We start from the raw sequence: 9,201 nt of genomic DNA, 5'->3' as shown, positions 1-9,201 counted from the left end.
TCCCGAAGGGGATACTGAAAAATACACTGCTAAAATTGTCACAAGATGCAAACGGATCCTGCCTAAATCTGGGAAAGAGTTCTTTGAAGCTTGTTACCATACGATCATCGGAGTGTTTCATTAAGTATTTCTGATCACAGATGTGGCGCATGATTAAAATATCATTTTTCCAGTCACCCTAGAGGCGAGGGTTATCTGAATATGGAGAGCGAAACAGCTTGTGGAGCTGTTGTATAAATGAAATTACTAGAAAGTAGTGCACTCGATTGTATATTGGCTTGGGGGCTTATTCTTATTAAAATGTTTAGATAGCAGTTTCTGTTCATTTCTGCAGAATTGCTCTCCAAATTAAAAACTTGGCTTGGCACACCAATAGACCAGAGTCCCAGGAGAGGTTTATCCTCCTTTTTCCTTGTTATCCTGGCCTAAGTGTTTCAATGCTGGGCTGATAGGTAGTGCAGATTGATTGTATGCAGCAAATGTATTAAAATTTACCGCAGCCCCTCAAATTTGCACATTCCCACTTGCCTAAAAGAAGTCAGCACAGGCTTCAAAGAAATCAGAAAGTTCTATCTATAGAAAAGCAACAACTCTGTCTCCCTTTGGATAATTTTTTAAAACAATTTTTAATGGAAATTGGCCTTAATGTTTGAAGAAGTTTGCTGCAAAGAATGGACTTGCTATTAATAGACTGGAAACCATAAACGTAATGAAAGGAAACACAAGCCTTCTCAGAATTCCTACTAATAACTGCTCAGCCAGTCAACAAGAGGGCAAAAGAATGAAGATTTGGTCTGTGATTACTTGATTCTGTATGTATATGTTCAGGTTCTCATCGTCAATGCTGTGGCCACCTGGATGTGGCCACAGCACCAACTAGAAAGGTCGATTCTCACCTGGAGCCAGGAGACCACACCCACCAGGCACACAGCCTCCCTCCCCCACCCCAATTATATATTCATCGATGCACCCAGCCAGTGACAGATGAAAAGAGTGCTGCTGGCATGACTGATGCCATGAGGCTGGAGATGCTTTTTATTTACAGCCTCTGAAAAGGGCTGGGGGGGAGGGTTGGAGGGAAGTGTGTGTGTGTATGTGTGTGTGCATGTGTGCGTGCCCAGTAAGAGGAAGAAAACCACAATAGCGTTCTGTGATTCAGCTGACACATCCTTTCCGTCACCCTTTCAATCACCTGGTTAATGGGGACCACAGAGAGCAGAGTTAATGAGTGACCCTCGTCTCGTGTTAACCCTCTGTTTCAAAGCTTTTCCTCTCATGAGGTCCCTACCTTCATTCTTCACATGGTGGGCTGTCACTGAGACAGGAAGTGGGTCTCCAGAGAGCTGACAGTTGCTTTTCTGGAATGTTCCAGTTTCCTCAGTGAGGGATTCTCAACAGGCGTGCTATCATGAAACAAGTCAAATAAATCTCTGAGTACAGGGCCTGACTTTAATAAAATGCTAAAAACAAACAAACAAATACATACATAAGCCATTCTTTGTTACTCTTATCACTCTGTTTATTGTTCTGTCGGAAGCATTTGAAAGCATGGCACAGAAAAACTCCTACCATTGAGAGATGTCAGTGTTTGGTTCATTCAGACCTGAAATAGGAGAAAGGAGGAAAGAAATGCCATCAAAAGACAGGAGAGAAGGAAAAGAGAAGAAAGAAAAAAAATTAATATAAAATGAAAATGTTAAGAGACACTTTAAAGCATTTGAGGAATACAGAAGACATTGCTGAGAGCCATTTGTGCTTAGAGCTTCATTCAACACCCAGGGAATAGATAATGGTGTAACAGAGACTCTTAGTCTCAAAGAGCCTACCTTTTATTTGGGGTAACAGAATTGTTTATGAAAAGGTGGTCCATAGTTTAAGCTATAGTGGGTAGGATCAAAGAGGGGGTGGTGACTGCCGTCCCCAATAGTCAGGGTAAGGAGGAGGGAACCCAGGAGGACTGACTGTGGGTTTGTTGGGGAGAATGGTGCTCTGCTCTGTGGAGCCCGCCAGGCTCCTCTGTCCATGGGATTTTCCAGGCAAGAATACAGGAATGGATTACCATTTCCTTCTCCAGGGGATCTTTCTGACCTAGCAATCGAACCCAGGTCTCCTGCATTGCAGGCAGATTCTTTACCAACTGAGCTATGAGGGAAGCCCGGGTCGCAAAAGCCCAAGAGGGGACAGTTTCAACTTACAGTTGTGTGTAAAATTGTCATGAGAAATAAACATCAAAAGACACAGGAAAGCCACTTATAATAAGGAGAAAAGAGAATCCCTAAATACCTAATCATCACCTTGATGACGTCTTTATCACTCTCTCACTGTGAGCCAGGTACTGTGAATGTGCTCTGTAGGCCTGATCTTATTTAATCCTTTAATGACCCACTGATGAGGACATCTGCCCAAGGATAAAGGACTAGGAAGTAGCACATCTGGGAGTCAAGTTTGTCTGTCTTATCTTAAAACTATTGTGGGGAATTCCCTGGTGGTCCAGTGGTTAGGACTTTGCGCTTTCACTACCAGGCTCCTGGGTTCAACCTTGTTGGGGAACTAAGATCCCACAGATCTCACAGTGGGGTCAAAAAAAAAAAAACTATTGTGAACTGACTTTATCCAATAGGGCTGAGCACCACTCCAGTAATTTGTGTTTATGACGTCACTAAGATATTTAAGGTGGGTGAGAGTTAGCTATATCCTCAGATCTCACTATCATGTTATTAAGAAAACAATTATCAGGCCAAATCTGGACATAAGTACAGGCTTTTATTAAAGTTCTGTTGGAAGCATTTGAAAGCACTTGAAAGCATAGTGCTTCCCTGTCCTCCACTATCTCCCGGAGTTTGCTCAAGTTCCTGTCCATTGAGTTGGCATTAGGCAAACAGAAATTTTAACCAATGGCAGCTCACAGGACCGTCTTTGGCCTCAGGGCCATCCCTATGGACATGACCCCTGGCCATACTAGACAATGCTGCTGCTGCTAAGTCGCTTCAGTCATGTCCAACTCTGTGCGACCCCATAGACAGCAGCCTACCAGGCTCCCCCGTCCCTGGGATTCTCCAGGCAAGAATACTGGAGTGGGTTGCCATTTCCTTCTCCAGTGCATGAAAGGAAAAGTGAAAGTGAAGTCGCTCAGTTGTGTCGGACTCTTAGCGACCCCATGGACTGCAGCCTACCAGACTCCTCCGTCCATGGGATTTTCCAGGCAAGAGGACTGGAGTGTACTAGACACTACAGCATGGATTGGGGGCACCTATACAGGTTTTTACGCAGTCTTCCAAACTGGAATACCTTTAATTCTACCATGAAGTCTATTTCTGACATTCATCACGCAAACTAACAAGTCTCATTTTTGCCAATGAAAACTCATTTCTGACATTCACTATCTTAATTCACATAGCCTCAGGTGATGCTGGAGACGTGAAGAGCCGACAGCTTTCTGATATGTTTCCAGCTGACCACCCCCTGAGGCTGAATTTTCTATTAGAGCAACTTAATGCCCTGAGAGTTAAGGCTTCAACTCATCCCAACTCGTTTCCATTCTAGTGTCAAGCTCTTTTCAAGAAACTTATGAACATTATAAAATAAACTCATGCTCTTAACTGCTACTCTGTAAAACCTGTCCTTTAGATTTTTAAAAATTGATAGAGATAAACTATAAAGTACCTATATTATTTTTTTTTGACCAGGGAATCTTAAATTCATAGCCCAGGCAAGAAACTAACAGCTAACAATGACCAGCTTTTGTTATGGGCAAGATATTGCACTGAGACCCTCATATTGTTGTTGTTGTTTAGTCGCTAAGTCATGTTTGACTCTTATGACCCCATGGACTGACTGTAGCCCGCCAGGCTCCTCTGTTCGTGGGATTCTCCAGACAAGAATACTGGAGTGGGTTGCCATGCGCTCCTCCAGGGGATCTTCCTGTCCCAGGGATTGGGCCCGCATCTGTCTCCTGCATTGGTAGGTGGGTTCTCTACCACTGAGCCAATGAGGAAGCCTAGAGGGATTCAGATACATCTGCTCATTTAATCTTCAAAATCAATAGATGAGTGAGATGTCATTAACCCACACCACTTTACAAAGGAGATGAGTCTTAGAAAGATGTGATCCTGATCTCAGAGCTCGGAACTGATATATGTGTTTTCACGGTCTGGATCTCCCAGGTGGGAAAGCTTGAAAACCCTGAAATTATGCTCAAAATGTGCATGCGTGGACATCTGTGTTGTTCATGTTGTTCTGGGTATGGCTTCCCTGGTGGCTCAGGGGTTAAGAATCCACCTACCAATGCAGGAGATGCAGGAGACACAGCTTTGATCCCTGGGACAGGAAGATCCCCTGGAGGAGGGCATGGCAACCCCCTCCAGTATTCTTGCCTGGAGAAGCCCATGGACAGAGGAACTTGATGGGATACAGTCCATGGGGTCGAAGAGAGTTGCACATGACTGAGCACACACACTGATGGGGGTTGGGAGGGGCTTGGTAAGGGTCTGTGACTTTGAAGGGGGTCTCCAAGGCTTTCACCACTCGGTCTGAATCGGTTCAGCCAGGATCCCGATGCCGTGTCTGACAGCTGCCCATTGTAAGTCATCTTCCTAATGGAGGCTCGAAGTAGATGCTTCATTCCCTCTTCCGTAGACAGACATATTGAGCTGGGTCTGTCAATCTAAAAACCCAGCATCGTTGTCCTAATTTATGGAAAATATGTCAGGTAAGAAAAATCACATTCATAAGAAATGAATTGATTCTTTGTATTTCCCAGTGTAGGACCTTACTCAAAGAATGGGATGGCTCTTCACAGATGAAAAATAAAAACCCAGATCTTTTTCTTACTGTTTGTTAAGGAAATAGACTTGAAGGAATTTTTCTGATAGTGATCTTGCAATCCTTGCAGACCTGATAGGTATTTCTAACTTTATATGGTTCCTGGCTGTTTGAAAAAATAACCTGTTCCCATATTTATTTATACCAAAGCAAAATGATCATGTTTGCCTTCCTTTGGTGAGGTATTGACAGAACAGATAATTGAGATATCTGTCACTAAGGGCTTTCCTGGTGGCTCAGATGGCAAAGAATTCACATGCAATGCAGGAGACCTGGGTTTGATCCCGGAGTCAGGAAGATCCCCTGGAGAAGGAAATGGCAACCCACTCCAATATTTTTGCCTGGAGAATCCCATGAACAGAGGAGCCTGGCGGGCTACAGTCCATGGGGTCAGACATGACTAAGCAACTAAGCACGCACTGTCACTAAAAAGCAAACTGACTTGAAAAAGAAGACAATTAGAAATAGAGGAAGTAAACTTTTTGAAAAAGTACTTTATCCTTCTATCTTCCTTCTGAGGTCTCTTTAGTCTTCCTGGAACAGTATTTCAGGAATTAGTACAAAAAGAAAATATATGGTTTCTTGGATCCCTTCTCAAGTTACACACATTTACCTTAAAAATTGCCTAAGATTTTTTATAGAAAAAGGTGTATAAATTTTGCAAAAACCTGAAGCATATTGCCCAGCAATCCACCACTTTACCACCTGGCTTATACTCTAGAAAAGAGGCTAAAACAAGTAAATGCCTGACTGTCCTTTGAGGCTCATCCACGCCTTATACAAAGAATGCCTGTGAACACCGGAGGTCTGCTCCTTATAATATGGGGATTTGGTTATATTAATGCAGAAATTCATGAATTTCCTACTGTAATGCTGGGGTGTGCAGAATTGAAAACTATTTCGGGTTAGTAGATCAGACCTGAGAGAGAAATTGGTGTGGAAATCGATTTTTCCAAAGCCTCCACATTTCAAATGCAAAACCGCTTTTATCTGGTTACTTCTGGGGAAATAACAGCTGGGAGGTGATGAATGGGAAGAGACATGGAGATATCTAGGCTCCCTGTTGGTGCTAATTCCCCTGCCACCACCAGCCCTAGGGAATGCTGGTCCTGAGCCTGAGCTCCTGGGAAAAGTCTCCTCCTACAGTCAGCCCGTGGCCAGTGGACGTCAGGGTCACTTGCTCAGAGGTTTTCATGGTTGTTGCTGTTTCATGCACATCTCTTGATCCCCAACTTCCTTGGGACCCTCAGTCCCTACACATATGTGAACCCCAGCAAAAAGGGAGACATTTCAGGCTGGAAGACAGTAAGAAGACCTTTCAAAATGAATGGCTTTCTGCTTCTTCCAACACTTAGAGCATCTCCATTCCCCACTATGTCTCCTCTAAGTATTTCATTTCTGTTTATACCCAAGCTCCACAACTAGACTGTAAATTCCATGAGACAGAAGCCTTTATCTCGCCTTTTTCATGTGTTATTTCAGCCACAAGCTGTGAATACAGCAGACACCCACTGAGTTCTGATAGATTAATTCCTTCCTTTGATGTGGCAGGAGCTTTTGTGCATGTTGTATTTTCCTTAGCAGATGGAAAGCTTCATGAGGACGGGAAGTATGTATGAATCATTTTTGCATCTTGTGCAATATCCAATTTAATAATCTATCAGAATAAGTGGAGAGACTGCAATAGATAAGGAAGTGATGAGTGGACCGAGTTGAGGGAGTCTGCACCAGATCAATTTCTAACTTTGGGAAATGGGGAAGGGGCGGTTTTTAGTTTTTCTTCCTGGCATGGGAGTATTTCCCTGACGTGGTTTGATCATGCTCGTCTCTGGGAACACTTTCTTCATTTGACTTTCTTCTTGCTTCATCCTGTCCCTCCCCAGCCTCTGCAGGGTTGGAGGTTAGCTACTGTCAAGAAGGAGTGCTCAGCCTGAGGGCAGAATCTCTTGGATGTACTCTTACATCTACGCCGAATTCCTTGGTGTGCTTATTTACATTGGTCAATTTCTAAAAAAAAAAAAAAAAAAAAAAAAAATTTTCCTACCAAAAAAGACCCCTTCTTTTACAAAAAAAAAAAAACGATTTAAATCTCCAGTTTTTCACATCTCCACTTAACATGTCCACAACAAAACTCCTGATGTCCCCAACCTTCAAATCACTTCCTGTGACCCCACCCCACTCCCATGGTCCTCACCTCAGTAAATGGCAACTCGGTACTTACTTCTCAGGACGAAGCCCTGGGATCACCTTCCATTCCTCTTTCTCTCATTCTGCACTTCCTCTCCTTAGAAAATCCTGTTGGCTTTTACCTTCAAAAGAGAGAAAAACCTGGCCATTTTGTCCCCTCTGCCACCTCCACTCTGTTCGAAGCTTCCACTGTCACCACACTGTAAACTCCTGAAGGCGCAGACCTGGTCTGTTTGGTTCGTCACTGTATCTTCAGTTCCTGAAACATTGCCTGGCACATAGTAGGTGCTCAGTCACTATTTAATGAGTAAATCTCTTCCCTGGATGTTTGCAGTAATCCCTTAACTCGGGATTTCTCAACCTTGGGACGACTGACGTTTGGAGCTGGATAACTCTCTGTTGGGGCGGGCTTCGTGTGCAGTGCAGGAGGGCTGGCAGTGTCCCTGACCGATCCTCACCCAGCTGCCAGTCATCCACTCCCCTCCTCCCCAACTTGATGACCAAAACCTGTGTCCAGATGCTGTCGGGTGTCCACTAGGGGGCAGAACCACCGCCCTGGCTGGTCTTCCCCTTGCACACTCATGTCCTGCAGTCTCTGAGTAGCCAGAGTGACTCTCGAAAACTGTCAGTCAAACCATGGCTTCCTTTTGACTCAGAGTGAAATCCCAACACCTCACAGCACCTGCAAGTCCTCTCCCTTCCCTGACCCCAGCCCTGCTCACTGCTGTCCCGTCTCCTACCCAGTCCTGCTGGTCTTCTGGACACGCCAGGCACGTTCCTGCCTCGAGACCTCACCCCTTGCCATCCCACAGCCTGAACACCCTGCTCTTGGGCTCCCTCTGGAGCCTGTGGAGCTTCTGTTCTATCCTCAGCTCCTACCCCTCTCTTTCTCTGTGCCTCTGCTGTTCTCACCGCCTCTTCATAGACAGATGCGCCCAGAATGGTGCCTGGAGGTGGTTAGGTGTTGGGTGAATGGCCAGTGGATGGGTGGGTGGACATGGGAGATGGTGGTTCTATCACGGGTCCTCCTCCACCTTCTGTCTTTGGCTCGCTCCTAAGTCTTCCCAAGTCACTCTCTGGTTCTGTTTTCTCTTGACTCTGAAATATGACCAGAACTCAACAAATGGAATAAAAGAAAGGACACAGACAACCGAAAGCCTCACGGGGAATACCCTCCAGAAACCTGGTCCCTTTGTGTCCCTCCATACCATGTGCCTGCTCAGCCGTGTCCGACTCTTTGTGATCCCATAGACTGTAGCCCACCAGGCTCCTCTGTCTGTGGGATTCCCTAGGCAAGAATACTGGAGCAGGTTTCCATTTCCTTCTCCAGGGGATCTTCCCAACCCAAGGATCGAACCCGTGTCTCTCACGTCTCCTCCGTTGGCAGGCAGGTTCTTTACCACTAGTGCGACCTGGGTTTTTGTGTCCCAGGCTTTGGGTTTATTTGGAGTCGTCAGCACAGCTTAGTGAGTGTGGAGGTGGATTGCCAGGGTCCATCCAGTCATCCTCTGACCCTGTGTGTGCTCATGGGCAAGGGCATCTTCTACCTGTGCCCCAGGCCCTAACGTCTGACATGGGATGATGACATGACAGAATTCCCAGGGCTGATGTGAGGATTAATGGACTGAATCACACATGTGAAGTGCTTAGCCAGGTAGTGAACCCTGGATAAATACTTGTTCCGAGTTTGTGTGTATGAGGATTTGGTGCCTGGTGATAAGACGAGCTTCCAAAAGTTTCTGCAAAACCTTCGTTCAGTCAGTCTACAAGTATTGACAGTTTGCCATGTGCCATGTTGTTCCAGGTGCTGGGGAAATGGGTTAAATAGGACAAACAGGGCTCCTGTCTTCTTGGAGTTTATATCCTGTTTTGAGGATGTAGCCAACAAGCAAATAAACAAAAAAAGATCAGATGGTAGTAAGTGCTACGATAAAAATAAAACAGGGTGATGGGGGAGAATGGCTACCTGTATATGTATGGCTGAGTCACTTCACTTCTCACCTGAAATGACGACAACATTGTTGATCGGCTATACCCCAATACAAAGTAAAAAGTTTAAAGTTTGGAAAACAAAAAACATGGTGATAACATGGTGAAGGATGAAGGGAGAGAGTTGCTTTAGGTTTCATGATCTGGACAAGTAACTTCAAAAGGCAGTTTTTGTGCTGTTTTCTGCATGACAGCAAGGTAGCA

Source organism: Giraffa tippelskirchi, chromosome 12, assembly GCF_054371585.1.
Source record: "Giraffa tippelskirchi isolate mGirTip1 chromosome 12, T2T-mGirTip1v1.2.pri, whole genome shotgun sequence".
NCBI classification, from domain to species: Eukaryota; Metazoa; Chordata; class Mammalia; order Artiodactyla; family Giraffidae; genus Giraffa; species Giraffa tippelskirchi.
Note: the sequence above shows the minus strand (reverse complement) of the source record.